The sequence below is a fragment of the Stegodyphus dumicola genome, chromosome 11 (genome assembly GCF_044657685.1).
Source record: "Stegodyphus dumicola isolate Sdum_Otavi_A_Nest chromosome 11, ASM4465768v1".
Taxonomy (NCBI): domain Eukaryota; kingdom Metazoa; phylum Arthropoda; class Arachnida; order Araneae; family Eresidae; genus Stegodyphus; species Stegodyphus dumicola.
Genome location: NC_140778.1, coordinates 103,241,290 through 103,264,792, shown reverse-complemented (window position 1 = coordinate 103,264,792; position 23,503 = coordinate 103,241,290).

The following is a 23,503-nucleotide window of genomic DNA, read 5'->3' as shown; positions in this document are numbered from 1 at the left end:
AACAAGCTAGAGAGATTGCTTAAGGCGTTTGAGAACACTATTCTCTATTTAGCACAGTTTTATTAAAGAATCGTAAATTAGAATAACTGTGAAATCTTTATTGACCAAGCTAGAGAGTCTGCTTGAGGCGTTTGAGTACACTATTCTCTATTTAGGACAGTTTTATTAAAGAATCGTAAATTAGAATAACTGCGAAATCTTTATTGACCAAGCTAGAGAGTTTGCTTGAGGCGTTTGAGTACACTATTCTCTATTTAGCACAGTTTTATTAAAGAATCGTAAAATAGAATAACTGTGAAATCTTTATTGACCAAGCTAGAGAGTTTGCTTGAGGCGTTTGAGTACACTATTCTCTATTTAGCACAGTTTTATTAAAGATTCGTAAATTAGAATAACTGCGAAATTTTTATTGACCAAGCTAGAGAGTTTGCTTGAGGCGTTTGAGTACACTATTCTCTATTTAGCACAGTTTTATTAAAGAATCGTAAATTAGAATAACTGCAAAATCTTTATTGACCAAGCTAGAGAGTTTGCTTGAGGCGTTTGAGTACACTATTCTCTATTTAGCACAGTTTTATTAAAGAATCGTAAAGTAGAATAACTGTGAAATCTTTAACAAGCTAGAGAGTTTGCTTAAGGCGTTAGATTACACTATTCTCTATTTAGCACAGTTTTATTAAATAATCGTAAATTAGAATAACTGTGAAATCTTTATTGACCAAGCTGGAGAGTTTGCTTGAGGCGTTTGAGTACACTATTCTCTATTTAGCACAGTTTTATTAAAGAATCATAAATTAGAATAACTGTGAAATCTTTAACAAGCTAGAGTTTTTGCTTAAGGCGGTTGAATACACTATTCTCTATTTTGCAGAGTTTTATTAAAGAATCGTAAATTAGAATAACTGTGAAATCTTTAACAATCTAGAGAGTTTGCTTCAGGCGTTAGATTACACTATTCTCTATTTAGCACAGTTTGATTGAAGAATCAAATTAGAATAACTGTGAAATCTTTATTGACCAAGCTAGAGAGTTTGCTTGAGGCGTTTGAGTACACTATTCTCTATTTAGCACAGTTTTATTAAAGAATCGTAAATTAGAATAACTGCGAAATCTTTATTTAACAAGCTAGAGAGATTGCTTAAGGCGTTTGAGAACACTATTCTCTATTTAGCACAGTTTGATTGAAGAATCATAAATTAGAATAACTGTGAAATCTTTATTGACCAAGCTAGAGAGTTTGCTTGAGGCGTTTGAGTACACTATTCTCTATTTAGAACAGTTTTATTAAAGAATCGTAAAATAGAATAACTGTGAAATCTTTATTGACCAAGCTAGAGAGTTTGCTTAAGGCGTTTGAATACACTATTCTCTATTTAGCAGAGTTTTATTAGAGAATCGTAAATTAGAATAACTGTGAAATCTTTATTGACCAAGCTAGAGAGTTTGCTTGAGGCATTTGAGTACACTATTCTCTATTTAGCACAGTTTTATTAAAGAATCGTAAATTAGAATAACTGTGAAATCTTTATTGACCAAGCTAGAGAGTTTACTTAAGGCGTTTGAATACACTATTCTCTATTTAGCAGAGTTTTATTAGAGAATCGTAAATTAGAATAACTGCGAAATCTTTATTGACCAAGCTAGAGAGTTTGCTTGAGGCGTTTGAGTACACTATTCTCTATTTAGCACAGTTTTATTAAAGAATCGTAAATTAGAATAACTGTGAAATCTTTAACAAGCTAGAGAGTTTGCTTAAGGCGTTAGATTACACTATTCTCTATTTAGCACAGTTTTATTAAAGAATCGTAAATTAGAATAACTGTGAAATCTTTATTGACCAAGCTAGAGAGTTTACTTAAGGCGTTTGAATACACTATTCTCTATTTAGCAGAGTTTTATTAAAGAATCGTAAATTAGAATAACTGTGAAATCTTTAACAAGCTAGAGAGTTTGCTTAAGGCGTTAGATTACACTATTCTCTATTTAGCACAGTTTTATTAAAGAATCGTAAATTAGAATAACTGTGAAATCTTTATTGACCAAGCTAGAGAGTCTGCTTGAGGCGTTTGAGTACACTATTCTCTATTTAGGACAGTTTTATTAAAGAATCGTAAATTAGAATAACTGCGAAATCTTTATTGACCAAGCTAGAGAGTTTGCTTGAGGCGTTTGAGTACACTATTCTCTATTTAGCACAGTTTTATTAAAGAATCGTAAATTAGAATAACTGTGAAATCTTTATTGACCAAGCTAGAGAGTTTGCTTGAGGCGTTTGAGTACACTATTCTCTATTTAGCACAGTTTTATTAAAGATTCGTAAATTAGAATAACTGCGAAATTTTTATTGACCAAGCTAGAGAGTTTGCTTGAGGCGTTTGAGTACACTATTCTCTATTTAGCACAGTTTTATTAAAGAATCGTAAATTAGAATAACTGCAAAATCTTTATTGACCAAGCTAGACAGTTTGCTTGAGGCGTTTGAGTACACTATTCTCTATTTAGCACAGTTTTATTAAAGAATCGTAAATTAGAATAACTGTGAAATCTTTAACAAGCTAGAGAGTTTGCTTAAGGCGTTAGATTACACTATTCTCTATTTAGCACAGTTTTATTAAATAATCGTAAATTAGAATAACTGTGAAATCTTTATTGACCAAGCTAGAGAGTTTGCTTGAGGCGTTTGAGTACACTATTGTCTATTTAGCACAGTTTTATTAAAGAATCATAAATTAGAATAACTGTGAAATCTTTAACAAGCTAGAGTTTTTGCTTAAGGCGGTTGAATACACTATTCTCTATTTTGCAGAGTTTTATTAAAGAATCGTTAATTAGAATAACTGTGAAATCTTTAACAATCTAGAGAGTTTGCTTCAGGCGTTAGATTACACTATTCTCTATTTAGCACAGTTTGATTGAAGAATCAAATTAGAATAACTGTGAAATCTTTATTGACCAAGCTAGAGAGTTTGCTTGAGGCGTTTGAGTACACTATTCTCTATTTAGCACAGTTTTATTAAAGAATCGTAAATTAGAATAAGTGCGAAATCTTTATTTAACAAGCTAGAGAGATTGCTTAAGGCGTCTGAGAACACTATTCTCTATTTAGCACAGTTTGATTGAAGAATCATAAATTAGAATAACTGTGAAATCTTTATTGACCAAACTAGAGAGTTTGCTTGAGGCGTTTGAGTACACTATTCTCTATTTAGAACAGTTTTATTAAAGAATCGTAAATTAGAATAACTGTGAAATCTTTATTGACCAAGCTAGAGAGTTTGCTTAAGGCGTTTGAATACACTATTCTCTATTTAGCAGAGTTTTATTAGAGAATCGTAAATTAGAATAACTGTGAAATCTTTATTGACCAAGCTAGAGAGTTTGCTTGAGGCGTTTGAGTACACTATTCTCTATTTAGCACAGTTTTATTAAAGAATCGTAAATTAGAATAACTGTGAAATCTTTATTGACCAAGCTAGAGAGTTTACTTAAGGCGTTTGAATACACTATTCTCTATTTAGCAGAGTTTTATTAGAGAATCGTAAATTAGAATAACTGCGAAATCTTTATTGACCAAGCTAGAGAGTTTGCTTGAGGCGTTTGAGTACACTATTCTCTATTTAGCACAGTTTTATTAAAGAATCATAAATTAGAATAACTGTGAAATCTTTAACAAGCTAGAGAGTTTGCTTAAGGCGTTAGATTACACTATTCTCTATTTAGCACAGTTTGATTGAAGAATCAAATTAGAATAACTGTGAAATCTTTATTGACCAAGCTAGAGAGTTTGCTTGAGGCGTTTGAGTACACTATTCTCGATTTAGCACAGTTTTATTAAAGAATCGTAAATTAGAATAACTGCGAAATCTTTATTGAACAAGCTAGAGAGTTTGCTTGAGGCGTTTGAGTACACTATTCTCTATTTAGCACAGTTTTATTAAAGAATCGTAAATTAGAATAACTGCGAAATCTTTATTGACCAAGCTAGAGAGTTTGCTTGAGGCGTTTGAGTACACTATTCTCTATTTAGCAGAGTTTTATTAAAGAATCGTAAATTAGAATAACTGTGAAATCTTTAACAAGCTAGAGAGTTAAGGCGTTTGAGTACACTATTCTCTATTTAGCAGAGTTTTATTAAAGAATCGTAAATTAGAATAACTGTGAAATCTTTATTCACCAAGCTAGAGAGTTTACTTAATGCGTTTGAATACACTATTCTCTATTTAGCAGAGTTTTATTTGAGAATTGTAAATTAGAATAATTGCGAAATCTTTATTGACCAAGCTAGAGAGTTTGCTTGAGGCGTTTGAGTACACTATTCTCTATTTAGCACAGTTTTATTAAAGAATCGTAAATTAGAATAACTGTGAAATCTTTAACAAGCTAGAGAGTTTGCTTAAGGCGTTAGATTACACTATTCTCTATTTAGCACAGTTTTATTAAAGAATCGTAAATTAGAATAACTGTGAAATCTTTATTGACCAAGCTAGAGAGTTTACTTAAGGCGTTTGAATACACTATTCTCTATTTAGCAGAGTTTTATTAGAGAATCGTAAATTAGAATAACTGTGAAATCTTTATTGACCAAGCTAGAGAGTTTGCTTGAGGCATTTGAGTACACTATTCTCTATTTAGCACAGTTTTATTAAAGAATCGTAAATTAGAATAACTGTGAAATCTTTATTGACCAAGCTAGAGAGTTTACTTAAGGCGTTTGAGTACACTATTCTCTATTTAGCACAGTTTTATTAAAGAATCGTAAATTAGAATAACTGCGAAATCTTTATTGACCAAGCTAGAGAGTTTGCTTGAGGCGTTTGAGTACACTATTCTCTATTTAGCAGAGTTTTATTAAAGAATCGTAAATTAGAATAACTGTGAAATCTTTAACAAGCTAGAGAGTTAAGGCGTTTGAGTACACTATTCTCTATTTAGCAGAGTTTTATTAAAGAATCGTAAATTAGAATAACTGTGAAATCTTTATTCACCAAGCTAGAGAGTTTACTTAATGCGTTTGAATACACTATTCTCTATTTAGCAGAGTTTTATTTGAGAATTGTAAATTAGAATAATTGCGAAATCTTTATTGACCAAGCTAGAGAGTTTGCTTGAGGCGTTTGAGTACACTATTCTCTATTTAGCACATTTTTATTAAAGAATCGTAAATTAGAATAACTGTGAAATCTTTAACAAGCTAGAGAGTTTGCTTAAGGCGTTAGATTACACTATTCTCTATTTAGCACAGTTTTATTAAAGAATCGTAAATTAGAATAACTGTGAAATCTTTATTGACCAAGCTAGAGAGTCTGCTTGAGGCGTTTGAGTACACTATTCTCTATTTAGGACAGTTTTATTAAAGAATCGTAAATTAGAATAACTGCGAAATCTTTATTGACCAAGCTAGAGAGTTTGCTTGAGGCGTTTGAGTACACTATTCTCTATTTAGCACAGTTTTATTAAAGAATCGTAAATTAGAATAACTGTGAAATCTTTATTGACCAAGCTAGAGAGTTTGCTTGAGGCGTTTGAGTACACTATTCTCTATTTAGCACAGTTTTATTAAAGATTCGTAAATTAGAATAACTGCGAAATTTTTATTGACCAAGCTAGAGAGTTTGCTTGAGGCGTTTGAGTACACTATTCTCTATTTAGCACAGTTTTATTAAAGAATCGTAAATTAGAATAACTGCAAAATCTTTATTGACCAAGCTAGAGAGTTTGCTTGAGGCGTTTGAGTACACTATTCTCTATTTAGCACAGTTTTATTAAAGAATCGTAAATTAGAATAACTGTGAAATCTTTAACAAGCTAGAGAGTTTGCTTAAGGCGTTAGATTACACTATTCTCTATTTAGCACAGTTTTATTAAATAATCGTAAATTAGAATAACTGTGAAATCTTTATTGACCAAGCTAGAGAGTTTGCTTGAGGCGTTTGAGTACACTATTCTCTATTTAGCACAGTTTTATTAAAGAATCATAAATTAGAATAACTGTGAAATCTTTAACAAGCTAGAGTTTTTGCTTAAGGCGGTTGAATACACTATTCTCTATTTTGCAGAGTTTTATTAAAGAATCGTTAATTAGAATAACTGTGAAATCTTTAACAATCTAGAGAGTTTGCTTCAGGCGTTAGATTACACTATTCTCTATTTAGCACAGTTTGATTGAAGAATCAAATTAGAATAACTGTGAAATCTTTATTGACCAAGCTAGAGAGTTTGCTTGAGGCGTTTGAGTACACTATTCTCTATTTAGCACAGTTTTATTAAAGAATCGTAAATTAGAATAAGTGCGAAATCTTTATTTAACAAGCTAGAGAGATTGCTTAAGGCGTTTGAGAACACTATTCTCTATTTAGCACAGTTTGATTGAAGAATCATAAATTAGAATAACTGTGAAATCTTTATTGACCAAACTAGAGAGTTTGCTTGAGGCGTTTGAGTACACTATTCTCTATTTAGAACAGTTTTATTAAAGAATCGTAAATTAGAATAACTGTGAAATCTTTATTGACCAAGCTAGAGAGTTTGCTTAAGGCGTTTGAATACACTATTCTCTATTTAGCAGAGTTTTATTAGAGAATCGTAAATTAGAATAACTGTGAAATCTTTATTGACCAAGCTAGAGAGTTTGCTTGAGGCGTTTGAGTACACTATTCTCTATTTAGCACAGTTTTATTAAAGAATCGTAAATTAGAATAACTGTGAAATCTTTATTGACCAAGCTAGAGAGTTTACTTAAGGCGTTTGAATACATTATTCTCTATTTAGCAGAGTTTTATTAGAGAATCGTAAATTAGAATAACTGCGAAATCTTTATTGACCAAGCTAGAGAGTTTGCTTGAGGCGTTTGAGTACACTATTCTCTATTTAGCACAGTTTTATTAAAGAATCATAAATTAGAATAACTGTGAAATCTTTAACAAGCTAGAGAGTTTGCTTAAGGCGTTAGATTACACTATTCTCTATTTAGCACAGTTTGATTGAAGAATCAAATTAGAATAACTGTGAAATCTTTATTGACCAAGCTAGAGAGTTTGCTTGAGGCGTTTGAGTACACTATTCTCGATTTAGCACAGTTTTATTAAAGAATCGTAAATTAGAATAACTGCGAAATCTTTATTGAACAAGCTAGAGAGTTTGCTTGAGGCGTTTGAGTATTTTATTCTCTATTTAGCACAGTTTTATTAAAGAATCGTAAATTAGAATAACTGCGAAATCTTTATTTAACAAGCTAGAGAGATTGCTTAAGGCGTTTGAGAACACTATTCTCTATTTAGCACAGTTTTATTAAAGAATCGTAAATTAGAATAACTGTGAAATCTTTATTGACCAAGCTAGAGAGTCTGCTTGAGGCGTTTGAGTACACTATTCTCTATTTAGGACAGTTTTATTAAAGAATCGTAAATTAGAATAACTGCGAAATCTTTATTGACCAAGCTAGAGAGTTTGCTTGAGGCGTTTGAGTACACTATTCTCTATTTAGCACAGTTTTATTAAAGAATCGTAAATTAGAATAACTGTGAAATCTTTATTGACCAAGCTAGAGAGTTTGCTTGAGGCGTTTGAGTACACTATTCTCTATTTAGCACAGTTTTATTAAAGATTCGTAAATTAGAATAACTGCGAAATTTTTATTGACCAAGCTAGAGAGTTTGCTTGAGGCGTTTGAGTACACTATTCTCTATTTAGCACAGTTTTATTAAAGAATCGTAAATTAGAATAACTGCAAAATCTTTATTGACCAAGCTAGAGAGTTTGCTTAAGGCGTAGGATTACACTATTCTCTATTTAGCACAGTTTTATTAAATAATCGTAAATTAGAATAACTGTGAAATATTTATTGACCAAGCTGGAGAGTTTGCTTGAGGCGTTTGAGTACACTATTCTCTATTTAGCACAGTTTTATTAAAGAATCATAAATTAGAATAACTGTGAAATCTTTAACAAGCTAGAGTTTTTGCTTAAGGCGGTTGAATACACTATTCTCTATTTTGCAGAGTTTTATTAAAGAATCGTAAATTAGAATAACTGTGAAATCTTTAACAATCTAGAGAGTTTGCTTCAGGCGTTAGATTACACTATTCTCTATTTAGCACAGTTTGATTGAAGAATCAAATTAGAATAACTGTGAAATCTTTATTGACCAAGCTAGAGAGTTTGCTTGAGGCGTTTGAGTACACTATTCTCTATTTAGCACAGTTTTATTAAAGAATCGTAAATTAGAATAACTGCGAAATCTTTATTTAACAAGCTAGAGAGATTGCTTAAGGCGTTTGAGAACACTATTCTCTATTTAGCACAGTTTGATTGAAGAATCATAAATTAGAATAACTGTGAAATCTTTATTGACCAAGCTAGAGAGTTTGCTTGAGGCGTTTGAGTACACTATTCTCTATTTAGAACAGTTTTATTAAAGAATCGTAAAATAGAATAATTGTGAAATCTTTATTGACCAAGCTAGAGAGTTTGCTTGAGGCGTTTGAGTACACTATTCTCTATTTAGCACAGTTTTATTAAAGAATCGTAAATTAGAATAACTGTGAAATCTTTAACAAGCTAGAGAGTTTGCTTAAGGCGGTTGAATACACTATTCTCTATTTAGCAGAGTTTTATTAAAGAATCGTAAATTAGAATAACTGTGAAATCTTTATTGACCAAGCTAGAGAGTTTGCTTGAGGCGTTTGAGTACACTATTCTCTATTTAGCACAGTTTTATTAAAGAATCGTAAATTAGAATAACTGTGAAATCTTTATTGACCAAGCTAGAGAGTTTACTTAAGGCGTTTGAATACACTATTCTCTATTTAGCAGAGTTTTATTAGAGAATCGTAAATTAGAATAACTGCGAAATCTTTATTGACCAAGCTAGAGAGTTTGCTTGAGGCGTTTGAGTACACTATTCTCGATTTAGCACAGTTTTATTAAAGAATCGTAAATTAGAATAACTGCGAAATCTTTATTGAACAAGCTAGAGAGTTTGCTTGAGGCGTTTGAGTATTTTATTCTCTATTTAGCACAGTTTTATTAAAGAATCGTAAATTAGAATAACTGCGAAATCTTTATTTAACAAGCTAGAGAGATTGCTTAAGGTGTTTGAGAACACTATTCTCTATTTAGCACAGTTTTATTAAAGAATCGTAAATTAGAATAACTGTGAAATCTTTATTGACCAAGCTAGAGAGTCTGCTTGAGGCGTTTGAGTACACTATTCTCTATTTAGGACAGTTTTATTAAAGAATCGTAAATTAGAATAACTGCGAAATCTTTATTGACCAAACTAGAGAGTTTGCTTGAGGCGTTTGAGTACACTATTCTCTATTTAGCACAGTTTTATTAAAGAATCGTAAATTAGAATAACTGTGAAATCTTTATTGACCAAGCTAGAGAGTTTGCTTGAGGCGTTTGAGTACACTATTCTCTATTTAGCACAGTTTTATTAAAGATTCGTAAATTAGAATAACTGCGAAATTTTTATTGACCAAGCTAGAGAGTTTGCTTGAGGCGTTTGAGTACACTATTCTCTATTTAGCACAGTTTTATTAAAGAATCGTAAATTAGAATAACTGCAAAATCTTTATTGACCAAGCTAGAGAGTTTGCTTGAGGCGTTTGAGTACACTATTCTCTATTTAGCACAGTTTTATTAAAGAATCGTAAAGTAGAATAACTGTGAAATCTTTAACAAGCTAGAGAGTTTGCTTAAGGCGTAGGATTACACTATTCTCTATTTAGCACAGTTTTATTAAATAATCGTAAATTAGAATAACTGTGAAATATTTATTGACCAAGCTGGAGAGTTTGCTTGAGGCGTTTGAGTACACTATTCTCTATTTAGCACAGTTTTATTAAAGAATCATAAATTAGAATAACTGTGAAATCTTTAACAAGCTAGAGTTTTTGCTTAAGGCGGTTGAATACACTATTCTCTATTTTGCAGAGTTTTATTAAAGAATCGTAAATTAGAATAACTGTGAAATCTTTAACAATCTAGAGAGTTTGCTTCAGGCGTTAGATTACACTATTCTCTATTTAGCACAGTTTGATTGAAGAATCAAATTAGAATAACTGTGAAATCTTTATTGACCAAGCTAGAGAGTTTGCTTGAGGCGTTTGAGTACACTATTCTCTATTTAGCACAGTTTTATTAAAGAATCGTAAATTAGAATAACTGCGAAATCTTTATTTAACAAGCTAGAGAGATTGCTTAAGGCGTTTGAGAACACTATTCTCTATTTAGCACAGTTTGATTGAAGAATCATAAATTAGAATAACTGTGAAATCTTTATTGACCAAGCTAGAGAGTTTGCTTGAGGCGTTTGAGTACACTATTCTCTATTTAGAACAGTTTTATTAAAGAATCGTAAAATAGAATAATTGTGAAATCTTTATTGACCAAGCTAGAGAGTTTGCTTGAGGCGTTTGAGTACACTATTCTCTATTTAGCACAGTTTTATTAAAGAATCGTAAATTAGAATAACTGTGAAATCTTTAACAAGCTAGAGAGTTTGCTTAAGGCGGTTGAATACACTATTCTCTATTTAGCAGAGTTTTATTAAAGAATCGTAAATTAGAATAACTGTGAAATCTTTATTGACCAAGCTAGAGAGTTTGCTTGAGGCGTTTGAGTACACTATTCTCTATTTAGCACAGTTTTATTAAAGAATCGTAAATTAGAATAACTGTGAAATCTTTATTGACCAAGCTAGAGAGTTTACTTAAGGCGTTTGAATACACTATTCTCTATTTAGCAGAGTTTTATTAGAGAATCGTAAATTAGAATAACTGCGAAATCTTTATTGACCAAGCTAGAGAGTTTGCTTGAGGCGTTTGAGTACACTATTCTCTATTTAGCACAGTTTTATTAAAGAATCATAAATTAGAATAACTGTGAAATCTTTAACAAGCTAGAGAGTTTGCTTAAGGCGTTAGATTACACTATTCTCTATTTAGCACAGTTTTATTAAAGAATCGTAAATTAGAATAACTGTGAAATCTTTATTGACCTAGCTAGAGAGTTTGCTTGAGGCGTTTGAGTACACTATTCTCTATTTAGCAGAGTTTTATTAAAGAATCGTAAATTAGAATAACTGTGAAATATTTATTGACCAAGCTAGAGAGTTTGCTTGAGGCGTTTGAGTACACTATTCTCGATTTAGCACAGTTTTATTAAAGAATCGTAAATTAGAATAACTGCGAAATCTTTATTGAACAAGCTAGAGAGTTTGCTTGAGGCGTTTGAGTATTTTATTCTCTATTTAGCACAGTTTTATTAAAGAATCGTAAATTAGAATAACTGCGAAATCTTTATTTAACAAGCTAGAGAGATTGCTTAAGGCGTTTGAGAACACTATTCTCTATTTAGCACAGTTTTATTAAAGAATCGTAAATTAGAATAACTGTGAAATCTTTATTGACCAAGCTAGAGAGTCTGCTTGAGGCGTTTGAGTACACTATTCTCTATTTAGGACAGTTTTATTAAAGAATCGTAAATTAGAATAACTGCGAAATCTTTATTTAACAAGCTAGAGAGATTGCTTAAGGCGTTTGAGAACACTATTCTCTATTTAGCACAGTTTGATTGAAGAATCATAAATTAGAATAACTGTGAAATCTTTATTGACCAAGCTAGAGAGTTTGCTTGAGGCGTTTGAGTACACTATTCTCTATTTAGAACAGTTTTATTAAAGAATCGTAAAATAGAATAATTGTGAAATCTTTATTGACCAAGCTAGAGAGTTTGCTTGAGGCGTTTGAGGACACTATTCTCTATTTAGCACAGTTTTATTAAAGAATCGTAAATTAGAATAACTGTGAAATCTTTAACAAGCTAGAGAGTTTGCTTAAGGCGGTTGAATACACTATTCTCTATTTAGCAGAGTTTTATTAAAGAATCGTAAATTAGAATAACTGTGAAATCTTTATTGACCAAGCTAGAGAGTTTGCTTGAGGCGTTTGAGTACACTATTCTCTATTTAGCACAGTTTTATTAAAGAATCGTAAATTAGAATAACTGTGAAATCTTTATTGACCAAGCTAGAGAGTTTACTTAAGGCGTTTGAATACACTATTCTCTATTTAGCAGAGTTTTATTAGAGAATCGTAAATTAGAATAACTGCGAAATCTTTATTGACCAAGCTAGAGAGTTTGCTTGAGGCGTTTGAGTACACTATTCTCTATTTAGCACAGTTTTATTAAAGAATCATAAATTAGAATAACTGTGAAATCTTTAACAAGCTAGAGAGTTTGCTTAAGGCGTTAGATTACACTATTCTCTATTTAGCACAGTTTTATTAAAGAATCGTAAATTAGAATAACTGTGAAATCTTTATTGACCTAGCTAGAGAGTTTGCTTGAGGCGTTTGAGTACACTATTCTCTATTTAGCAGAGTTTTATTAAAGAATCGTAAATTAGAATAACTGTGAAATATTTATTGACCAAGCTAGAGAGTTTGCTTGAGGCGTTTGAGTACACTATTCTCGATTTAGCACAGTTTTATTAAAGAATCGTAAATTAGAATAACTGCGAAATCTTTATTGAACAAGCTAGAGAGTTTGCTTGAGGCGTTTGAGTATTTTATTCTCTATTTAGCACAGTTTTATTAAAGAATCGTAAATTAGAATAACTGCGAAATCTTTATTTAACAAGCTAGAGAGATTGCTTAAGGCGTTTGAGAACACTATTCTCTATTTAGCACAGTTTTATTAAAGAATCGTAAATTAGAATAACTGTGAAATCTTTATTGACCAAGCTAGAGAGTCTGCTTGAGGCGTTTGAGTACACTATTCTCTATTTAGGACAGTTTTATTAAAGAATCGTAAATTAGAATAACTGCGAAATCTTTATTGACCAAGCTAGAGAGTTTGCTTGAGGCATTTGAGTACACTATTCTCTATTTAGCACAGTTTTATTAAAGAATCGTAAATTAGAATAACTGTGAAATCTTTATTGACCAAGCTAGAGAGTTTGCTTGAGGCGTTTGAGTATTTTATTCTCTATTTAGCACAGTTTTATTAAAGAATCGTAAATTAGAATAACTGCGAAATCTTTATTTAACAAGCTAGAGAGATTGCTTAAGGCGTTTGAGAACACTATTCTCTATTTAGCACAGTTTTATTAAAGAATCGTAAATTAGAATAACTGTGAAATCTTTATTGACCAAGCTAGAGAGTCTGCTTGAGGCGTTTGAGTACACTATTCTCTATTTAGGACAGTTTTATTAAAGAATCGTAAATTAGAATAACTGCGAAATCTTTATTTAACAAGCTAGAGAGATTGCTTAAGGCGTTTGAGAACACTATTCTCTATTTAGCACAGTTTGATTGAAGAATCATAAATTAGAATAACTGTGAAATCTTTATTGACCAAGCTAGAGAGTTTGCTTGAGGCGTTTGAGTACACTATTCTCTATTTAGCACAGTTTTATTAAAGAATCGTAAATTAGAATAACTGTGAAATCTTTATTGACCAAGCTAGAGAGTTTGCTTGAGGCGTTTGAGTACACTATTCTCTATTTAGCACAGTTTTATTAAAGATTCGTAAATTAGAATAACTGCGAAATTTTTATTGACCAAGCTAAAGAGTTTGCTTGAGGCGTTTGAGTACACTATTCTCTATTTAGCACAGTTTTATTAAAGAATCGTAAATTAGAATAACTGCAAAATCTTTATTGACCAAGCTAGAGAGTTTGCTTGAGGCGTTTGAGTACACTATTCTCTATTTAGCACAGTTTTATTAAAGAATCGTAAAGTAGAATAACTGTGAAATCTTTAACAAGCTAGAGAGTTTGCTTAAGGTGTAGGATTACACTATTCTCTATTTAGCACAGTTTTATTAAATAATCGTAAATTAGAATAACTGTGAAATATTTATTGACCAAGCTGGAGAGTTTGCTTGAGGCGTTTGAGTACACTATTCTCTATTTAGCACAGTTTTATTAAAGAATCATAAATTAGAATAACTGTGAAATCTTTAACAAGCTAGAGTTTTTGCTTAAGGCGGTTGAATACACTATTCTCTATTTTGCAGAGTTTTATTAAAGAATCGTAAATTAGAATAACTGTGAAATCTTTAACAATCTAGAGAGTTTGCTTCAGGCGTTAGATTACACTATTCTCTATTTAGCACAGTTTGATTGAAGAATCAAATTAGAATAACTGTGAAATCTTTATTGACCAAGCTAGAGAGTTTGCTTGAGGCGTTTGAGTAAACTATTCTCTATTTAGCACAGTTTTATTAAAGAATCGTAAATTAGAATAACTGCGAAATCTTTATTTAACAAGCTAGAGAGATTGCTTAAGGCGTTTGAGAACACTATTCTCTATTTAGCACAGTTTGATTGAAGAATCATAAATTAGAATAACTGTGAAATATTTATTGACCAAGCTAGAGAGTTTGCTTGAGGCGTTTGAGTACACTATTCTCTATTTAGAACAGTTTTATTAAAGAATCGTAAAATAGAATAATTGTGAAATCTTTATTGACCAAGCTAGAGAGTTTGCTTAAGGCGTTTGAATACACTATTCTCTATTTAGCAGAGTTTTATTAGAGAATCGTAAATTAGAATAACTGTGAAATCTTTATTGACCAAGCTAGAGAGTTTGCTTGAGGCATTTGAGTACACTATTCTCTATTTAGCACAGTTTTATTAAAGAATCGTAAATTAGAATAACTGTGAAATCTTTATTGACCAAGCTAGAGAGTTTGCTTGAGGCGTTTGAGTACACTATTCTCTATTTAGCACAGTTTTATTAAAGAATCGTAAATTAGAATAACTGTGAAATCTTTATTGACCAAGCTAGAGAGTTTACTTAAGGCGTTTGAATACACTATTCTCTATTTAGCAGAGTTTTATTAGAGAATCGTAAATTAGAATAACTGCGAAATCTTTATTGACCAAGCTAGAGAGTTTGCTTGAGGCGTTTGAGTACACTATTCTCTATTTAGCACAGTTTTATTAAAGAATCATAAATTAGAATAACTGTGAAATCTTTAACAAGCTAGAGAGTTTGCTTAAGGCGTTAGATTACACTATTCTCTATTTAGCACAGTTTTATTAAAGAATCGTAAATTAGAATAACTGTGAAATCTTTATTGACCTAGCTAGAGAGTTTGCTTGAGGCGTTTGAGTACACTATTCTCTATTTAGCAGAGTTTTATTAAAGAATCGTAAATTAGAATAACTGTGAAATATTTATTGACCAAGCTAGAGAGTTTGCTTGAGGCGTTTGAGTACACTATTCTCGATTTAGCACAGTTTTATTAAAGAATCGTAAATTAGAATAACTGCGAAATCTTTATTGAACAAGCTAGAGAGTTTGCTTGAGGCGTTTGAGTATTTTATTCTCTATTTAGCACAGTTTTATTAAAGAATCGTAAATTAGAATAACTGCGAAATCTTTATTTAACAAGCTAGAGAGATTGCTTAAGGCGTTTGAGAACACTATTCTCTATTTAGCACAGTTTTATTAAAGAATCGTAAATTAGAATAACTGTGAAATCTTTATTGACCAAGCTAGAGAGTCTGCTTGAGGCGTTTGAGTACACTATTCTCTATTTAGGACAGTTTTATTAAAGAATCGTAAATTAGAATAACTGCGAAATCTTTATTGACCAAGCTAGAGAGTTTGCTTGAGGCGTTTGAGTACACTATTCTCTATTTAGCACAGTTTTATTAAAGAATCGTAAATTAGAATAACTGTGAAATCTTTATTGACCAAGCTAGAGAGTTTGCTTGAGGCGTTTGAGTACACTATTCTCTATTTAGCACAGTTTTATTAAAGATTCGTAAATTAGAATAACTGCGAAATTTTTATTGACCAAGCTAGAGAGTTTGCTTGAGGCGTTTGAGTACACTATTCTCTATTTAGCACAGTTTTATTAAAGAATCGTAAATTAGAATAACTGCAAAATCTTTATTGACCAAGCTAGAGAGTTTGCTTGAGGCGTTTGAGTACACTATTCTCTATTTAGCACAGTTTTATTAAAGAATCGTAAAGTAGAATAACTGTGAAATCTTTAACAAGCTAGAGAGTTTGCTTAAGGTGTAGGATTACACTATTCTCTATTTAGCACAGTTTTATTAAATAATCGTAAATTAGAATAACTGTGAAATATTTATTGACCAAGCTGGAGAGTTTGCTTGAGGCGTTTGAGTACACTATTCTCTATTTAGCACAGTTTTATTAAAGAATCATAAATTAGAATAACTGTGAAATCTTTAACAAGCTAGAGTTTTTGCTTAAGGCGGTTGAATACACTATTCTCTATTTTGCAGAGTTTTATTAAAGAATCGTAAATTAGAATAACTGTGAAATCTTTAACAATCTAGAGAGTTTGCTTCAGGCGTTAGATTACACTATTCTCTATTTAGCACAGTTTGATTGAAGAATCAAATTAGAATAACTGTGAAATCTTTATTGACCAAGCTAGAGAGTTTGCTTGAGGCGTTTGAGTAAACTATTCTCTATTTAGCACAGTTTTATTAAAGAATCGTAAATTAGAATAACTGCGAAATCTTTATTTAACAAGCTAGAGAGATTGCTTAAGGCGTTTGAGAACACTATTCTCTATTTAGCACAGTTTGATTGAAGAATCATAAATTAGAATAACTGTGAAATCTTTATTGACCAAGCTAGAGAGTTTGCTTGAGGCGTTTGAGTACACTATTCTCTATTTAGAACAGTTTTATTAAAGAATCGTAAAATAGAATAATTGTGAAATCTTTATTGACCAAGCTAGAGAGTTTGCTTAAGGCGTTTGAATACACTATTCTCTATTTAGCAGAGTTTTATTAGAGAATCGTAAATTAGAATAACTGTGAAATCTTTATTGACCAAGCTAGAGAGTTTGCTTGAGGCATTTGAGTACACTATTCTCTATTTAGCACAGTTTTATTAAAGAATCGTAAATTAGAATAACTGTGAAATCTTTATTGACCAAGCTAGAGAGTTTACTTAAGGCGTTTGAATACACTATTCTCTATTTAGCAGAGTTTTATTAGAGAATCGTAAATTAGAATAACTGCGAAATCTTTATTGACCAAGCTAGAGAGTTTGCTTGAGGCGTTTGAGTACACTATTCTCTATTTAGCACAGTTTTATTAAAGAATCGTAAATTAGAATAACTGTGAAATCTTTAACAAGCTAGAGAGTTTGCTTAAGGCGTTAGATTACACTATTCTCTATTTAGCACAGTTTTATTAAAGAATCGTAAATTAGAATAACTGTGAAATTTTTATTGACCAAGCTAGAGAGTTTGCTTGAGGCGTTTGAGTACACTATTCTCTATTTAGCAGAGTTTTATTAAAGAATCGTAAATTAGAATAACTGTGAAATATTTATTGACCAAGCTAGAGAGTTTGCTTGAGGCGTTTGAGTACACTATTCTCTATTTAGCACAGTTTTATTAAAGAATCGTAAATTAGAATAACTGCGAAATCTTTATTGACCAAGCTAGAGAGTTTGCTTGAGGCGTTTGAGTACACTATTCTCTATTTAGCAGAGTTTTATTAAAGAATCGTAAATTAGAATAACTGTGAAATCTTTAACAAGCTAGAGAGTTAAGGCGTTTGAGTACACTATTCTCTATTTAGCAGAGTTTTATTAAAGAATCGTAAATTAGAATAACTGTGAAATCTTTATTGACCAAGCTAGAGAGTTTACTTAATGCGTTTGAATACACTATTCTCTATTTAGCAGAGTTTTATTTGAGAATTGTAAATTAGAATAATTGCGAAATCTTTATTGACCAAGCTAGAGAGTTTGCTTGAGGCGTTTGAGTACACTATTCTCTATTTAGCACATTTTTATTAAAGAATCGTAAATTAGAATAACTGTGAAATCTTTAACAAGCTAGAGAGTTTGCTTAAGGCGTTAGATTACACTATTCTCTATTTAGCACAGTTTTATTAAAGAATCGTAAATTAGAATAACTGTGAAATCTTTATTGACCAAGCTAGAGAGTCTGCTTGAGGCGTTTGAGTACACTATTCTCTATTTAGGACAGTTTTATTAAAGAATCGTAAATTAGAATAACTGCGAAATCTTTATTGACCAAGCTAGAGAGTTTGCTTGAGGCGTTTGAGTACACTATTCTCTATTTAGCACAGTTTTATTAAAGAATCGTAAATTAGAATAACTGTGAAATCTTTATTGACCAAGCTAGAGAGTTTGCTTGAGGCGTTTGAGTACACTATTCTCTATTTAGCACAGTTTTATTAAAGATTCGTAAATTAGAATAACTGCGAAATTTTTATTGACCAAGCTAGAGAGTTTGCTTGAGGCGTTTGAGTACACTATTCTCTATTTAGCACAGTTTTATTAAAGAATCGTAAATTAGAATAACTGCAAAATCTTTATTGACCAAGCTAGAGAGTTTGCTTGAGGCGTTTGAGTACACTATTCTCTATTTAGCACAGTTTTATTAAAGAATCGTAAATTAGAATAACTGTGAAATCTTTAACAAGCTAGAGAGTTTGCTTAAGGCGTTAGATTACACTATTCTCTATTTAGCACAGTTTTATTAAATAATCGTAAATTAGAATAACTGTGAAATCTTTATTGACCAAGCTAGAGAGTTTGCTTGAGGCGTTTGAGTACACTATTCTCTATTTAGCAGAGTTTTATTAAAGAATCATAAATTAGAATAACTGTGAAATCTTTAACAAGCTAGAGTTTTTGCTTAAGGCGGTTGAATACACTATTCTCTATTTTGCAGAGTTTTATTAAAGAATCGTTAATTAGAATAACTGTGAAATCTTTAACAATCTAGAGAGTTTGCTTCAGGCGTTAGATTACACTATTCTCTATTTAGCACAGTTTGATTGAAGAATCAAATTAGAATAACTGTGAAATCTTTATTGACCAAGCTAGAGAGTTTGCTTGAGGCGTTTGAGTACACTATTCTCTATTTAGCACAGTTTTATTAAAGAATCGTAAATTAGAATAAGTGCGAAATCTTTATTTAACAAGCTAGAGAGTTTGCTTAAGGCGTTCGAGAACACTATTCTCTATTTAGCACAGTTTGATTGAAGAATCATAAATTAGAATAACTGTGAAATCTTTATTGACCAAACTAGAGAGTTTGCTTGAGGCGTTTGAGTACACTATTCTCTATTTAGAACAGTTTTATTAAAGAATCGTAAATTAGAATAACTGTGAAATCTTTATTGACCAAGCTAGAGAGTTTGCTTAAGGCGTTTGAATACACTATTCTCTATTTAGCAGAGTTTTATTAGAGAATCGTAAATTAGAATAACTGTGAAATCTTTATTGACCAAGCTAGAGAGTTTGCTTGAGGCGTTTGAGTACACTATTCTCTATTTAGCACAGTTTTATTAAAGAATCGTAAATTAGAATAACTGTGAAATCTTTATTGACCAAGCTAGAGAGTTTACTTAAGGCGTTTGAATACACTATTCTCTATTTAGCAGAGTTTTATTAGAGAATCGTAAATTAGAATAACTGCGAAATCTTTATTGACCAAGCTAGAGAGTTTGCTTGAGGCGTTTGAGTACACTATTCTCTATTTAGCACAGTTTTATTAAAGAATCATAAATTAGAATAACTGTGAAATCTTTAACAAGCTAGAGAGTTTGCTTAAGGCGTTAGATTACACTATTCTCTATTTAGCACAGTTTTATTAAAGAATCGTAAATTAGAATAACTGTGAAATCTTTATTGACCTAGCTAGAGAGTTTGCTTGAGGCGTTTGAGTACACTATTCTCTATTTAGCAGAGTTTTATTAAAGAATCGTAAATTAGAATAACTGTGAAATATTTATTGACCAAGCTAGAGAGTTTGCTTGAGGCGTTTGAGTACACTATTCTCGATTTAGCACAGTTTTATTAAAGAATCGTAAATTAGAATAACTGCGAAATCTTTATTGACCAAGCTAGAGAGTTTGCTTGAGGCGTTTAAGTACACTATTCTCTATTTAGCACAGTTTTATTAAAGAATCATAAATTAGAATAACTGTGAAATCTTTAACAAGCTAGAGAGTTTGCTTAAGGCGTTTGAATACACTATTCTCTATTTAGCAGAGTTTTATTAAAGAATAGTAAATTAGAATAACTGTGAAATCTTTAACAATCTAGAGAGTTTGCTTCAGGCGTTAGATAACACTATTCTCTATTTAGCACAGTTTGATTGAAGAATCAAATTAGAATAACTGTGAAATCTTTATTGACCAAGCTAGAGAGTTTGCTTGAGGCGTTTGAGTACACTATTCTCTATTTAGCACAGTTTTATTAAAGAATCGTAAATTAGAATAACTGCGAAATCTTTATTTAACAAGCTAGAGAGATTGCTTAAGGCGTTTGAGAACACTATTCTCTATTTAGCACAGTTTTATTAAAGAATCGTAAATTAGAATAACTGTGAAATCTTTATTGACCAAGCTAGAGAGTCTGCTTGAGGCGTTTGAGTACACTATTCTCTATTTAGGACAGTTTTATTAAAGAATCGTAAATTAGAATAACTGCGAAATCTTTATTGACCAAGCTAGAGAGTTTGCTTGAGGCGTTTGAGTACACTATTCTCTATTTAGCACAGTTTTATTAAAGAATCGTAAATTAGAATAACTGTGAAATCTTTATTGACCAAGCTAGAGAGTTTGCTTGAGGCGTTTGAGTACACTATTCTCTATTTAGCACAGTTTTATTAAAGATTCGTAAATTAGAATAACTGCGAAATTTTTATTGACCAAGCTAGAGAGTTTGCTTGAGGCGTTTGAGTACACTATTCTCTATTTAGCACAGTTTTATTAAAGAATCGTAAATTAGAATAACTGCAAAATCTTTATTGACCAAGCTAGAGAGTTTGCTTGAGGCGTTTGAGTACACTATTCTCTATTTAGCACAGTTTTATTAAAGAATCGTAAAGTAGAATAACTGCGAAATCTTTAACAAGCTAGAGAGTTTGCTTAAGGCGTAGGATTACACTATTCTCTATTTAGCACAGTTTTATTAAATAATCGTAAATTAGAATAACTGTGAAATCTTTATTGACCAAGCTGGAGAGTTTGCTTGAGGCGTTTGAGTACACTATTCTCTATTTAGCACAGTTTTATTAAAGAATCATAAATTAGAATAACTGTGAAATCTTTAACAAGCTAGAGTTTTTGCTTAAGGCGGTTGAATACACTATTCTCTATTTTGCAGAGTTTTATTAAAGAATCGTAAATTAGAATAACTGTGAAATCTTTAACAATCTAGAGAGTTTGCTTCAGGCGTTAGATTACACTATTCTCTATTTAGCACAGTTTGATTGAAGAATCAAATTAGAATAACTGTGAAATCTTTATTGACCAAGCTAGAGAGTTTGCTTGAGGCGTTTGAGTACACTATTCTCTATTTAGCACAGTTTTATTAAAGAATCGTAAATTAGAATAACTGCGAAATCTTTATTTAACAAGCTAGAGAGATTGCTTAAGGCGTTTGAGAACACTATTCTCTATTTAGCACAGTTTGATTGAAGAATCATAAATTAGAATAACTGTGAAATCTTTATTGACCAAGCTAGAGAGTTTGCTTGAGGCGTTTGAGTACACTATTCTCTATTTAGAACAGTTTTATTAAAGAATCGTAAAATAGAATAACTGTGAAATCTTTATTGACCAAGCTAGAGAGTTTGCTTAAGGCGTTTGAATACACTATTCTCTATTTAGCAGAGTTTTATTAGAGAATCGTAAATTAGAATAACTGTGAAATCTTTATTGACCAAGCTAGAGAGTTTGCTTGAGGCATTTGAGTACACTATTCTCTATTTAGCACAGTTTTATTAAAGAATCGTAAATTAGAATAACTGTGAAATCTTTATTGACCAAGCTAGAGAGTTTACTTAAGGCGTTTGAATACACTATTCTCTATTTAGCAGAGTTTTATTAGAGAATCGTAAATTAGAATAACTGCGAAATCTTTATTGACCAAGCTAGAGAGTTTGCTTGAGGCGTTTGAGTACACTATTCTCTATTTAGCACAGTTTTATTAAAGAATCGTAAATTAGAATAACTGTGAAATCTTTAACAAGCTAGAGAGTTTGCTTAAGGCGTTAGATTACACTATTATCTATTTAGCACAGTTTTATTAAAGAATCGTAAATTAGAATAACTGTGAAATTTTTATTGACCAAGCTAGAGAGTTTCCTTGAGGCGTTTGAGTACACTATTCTCTATTTAGCAGAGTTTTATTAAAGAATCGTAAATTAGAATAACTGTGAAATATTTATTGACCAAGCTAGAGAGTTTGCTTGAGGCGTTTGAGTACACTATTCTCTATTTAGCACAGTTTTATTAAAGAATCGTAAATTAGAATAACTGCGAAATCTTTATTGACCAAGCTAGAGAGTTTGCTTGAGGCGTTTGAGTACACTATTCTCTATTTAGCAGAGTTTTATTAAAGAATCGTAAATTAGAATAACTGTGAAATCTTTAACAAGCTAGAGAGTTAAGGCGTTTGAGTACACTATTCTCTATTTAGCAGAGTTTTATTAAAGAATCGTAAATTAGAATAACTGTGAAATCTTTATTGACCAAGCTAGAGAGTTTACTTAATGCGTTTGAATACACTATTCTCTATTTAGCAGAGTTTTATTTGAGAATTGTAAATTAGAATAATTGCGAAATCTTTATTGACCAAGCTAGAGAGTTTGCTTGAGGCGTTTGAGTACACTATTCTCTATTTAGCACATTTTTATTAAAGAATCGTAAATTAGAATAACTGTGAAATCTTTAACAAGCTAGAGAGTTTGCTTAAGGCGTTAGATTACACTATTCTCTATTTAGCACAGTTTTATTAAAGAATCGTAAATTAGAATAACTGTGAAATCTTTATTGACCAAGCTAGAGAGTCTGCTTGAGGCGTTTGAGTACACTATTCTCTATTTAGGACAGTTTTATTAAAGAATCGTAAATTAGAATAACTGCGAAATCTTTATTGACCAAGCTAGAAAGTTTGCCTGAGGCGTTTGAGTACACTATTCTCTATTTAGCACAGTTTTATTAAAGAATCGTAAATTAGAATAACTGTGAAATCTTTATTGACCAAGCTAGAGAGTTTGCTTGAGGCGTTTGAGTACACTATTCTCTATTTAGCACAGTTTTATTAAAGATTCGTAAATTAGAATAACTGCGAAATTTTTATTGACCAAGCTAGAGAGTTTGCTTGAGGCGTTTGAGTACACTATTCTCTATTTAGCACAGTTTTATTAAAGAATCGTAAATTAGAATCACTGCAAAATCTTTATTGACCAAGCTAGAGAGTTTGCTTGAGGCGTTTGAGTACACTATTCTCTATTTAGCACAGTTTTATTAAAGAATCGTAAATTAGAATAACTGTGAAATCTTTAACAAGCTAGAGAGTTTGCTTAAGGCGTTAGATTACACTATTCTCTATTTAGCACAGTTTTATTAAATAATCGTAAATTAGAATAACTGTGAAATCTTTATTGACCAAGCTAGAGAGTTTGCTTGAGGCGTTTGAGTACACTATTCTCTATTTAGCACAG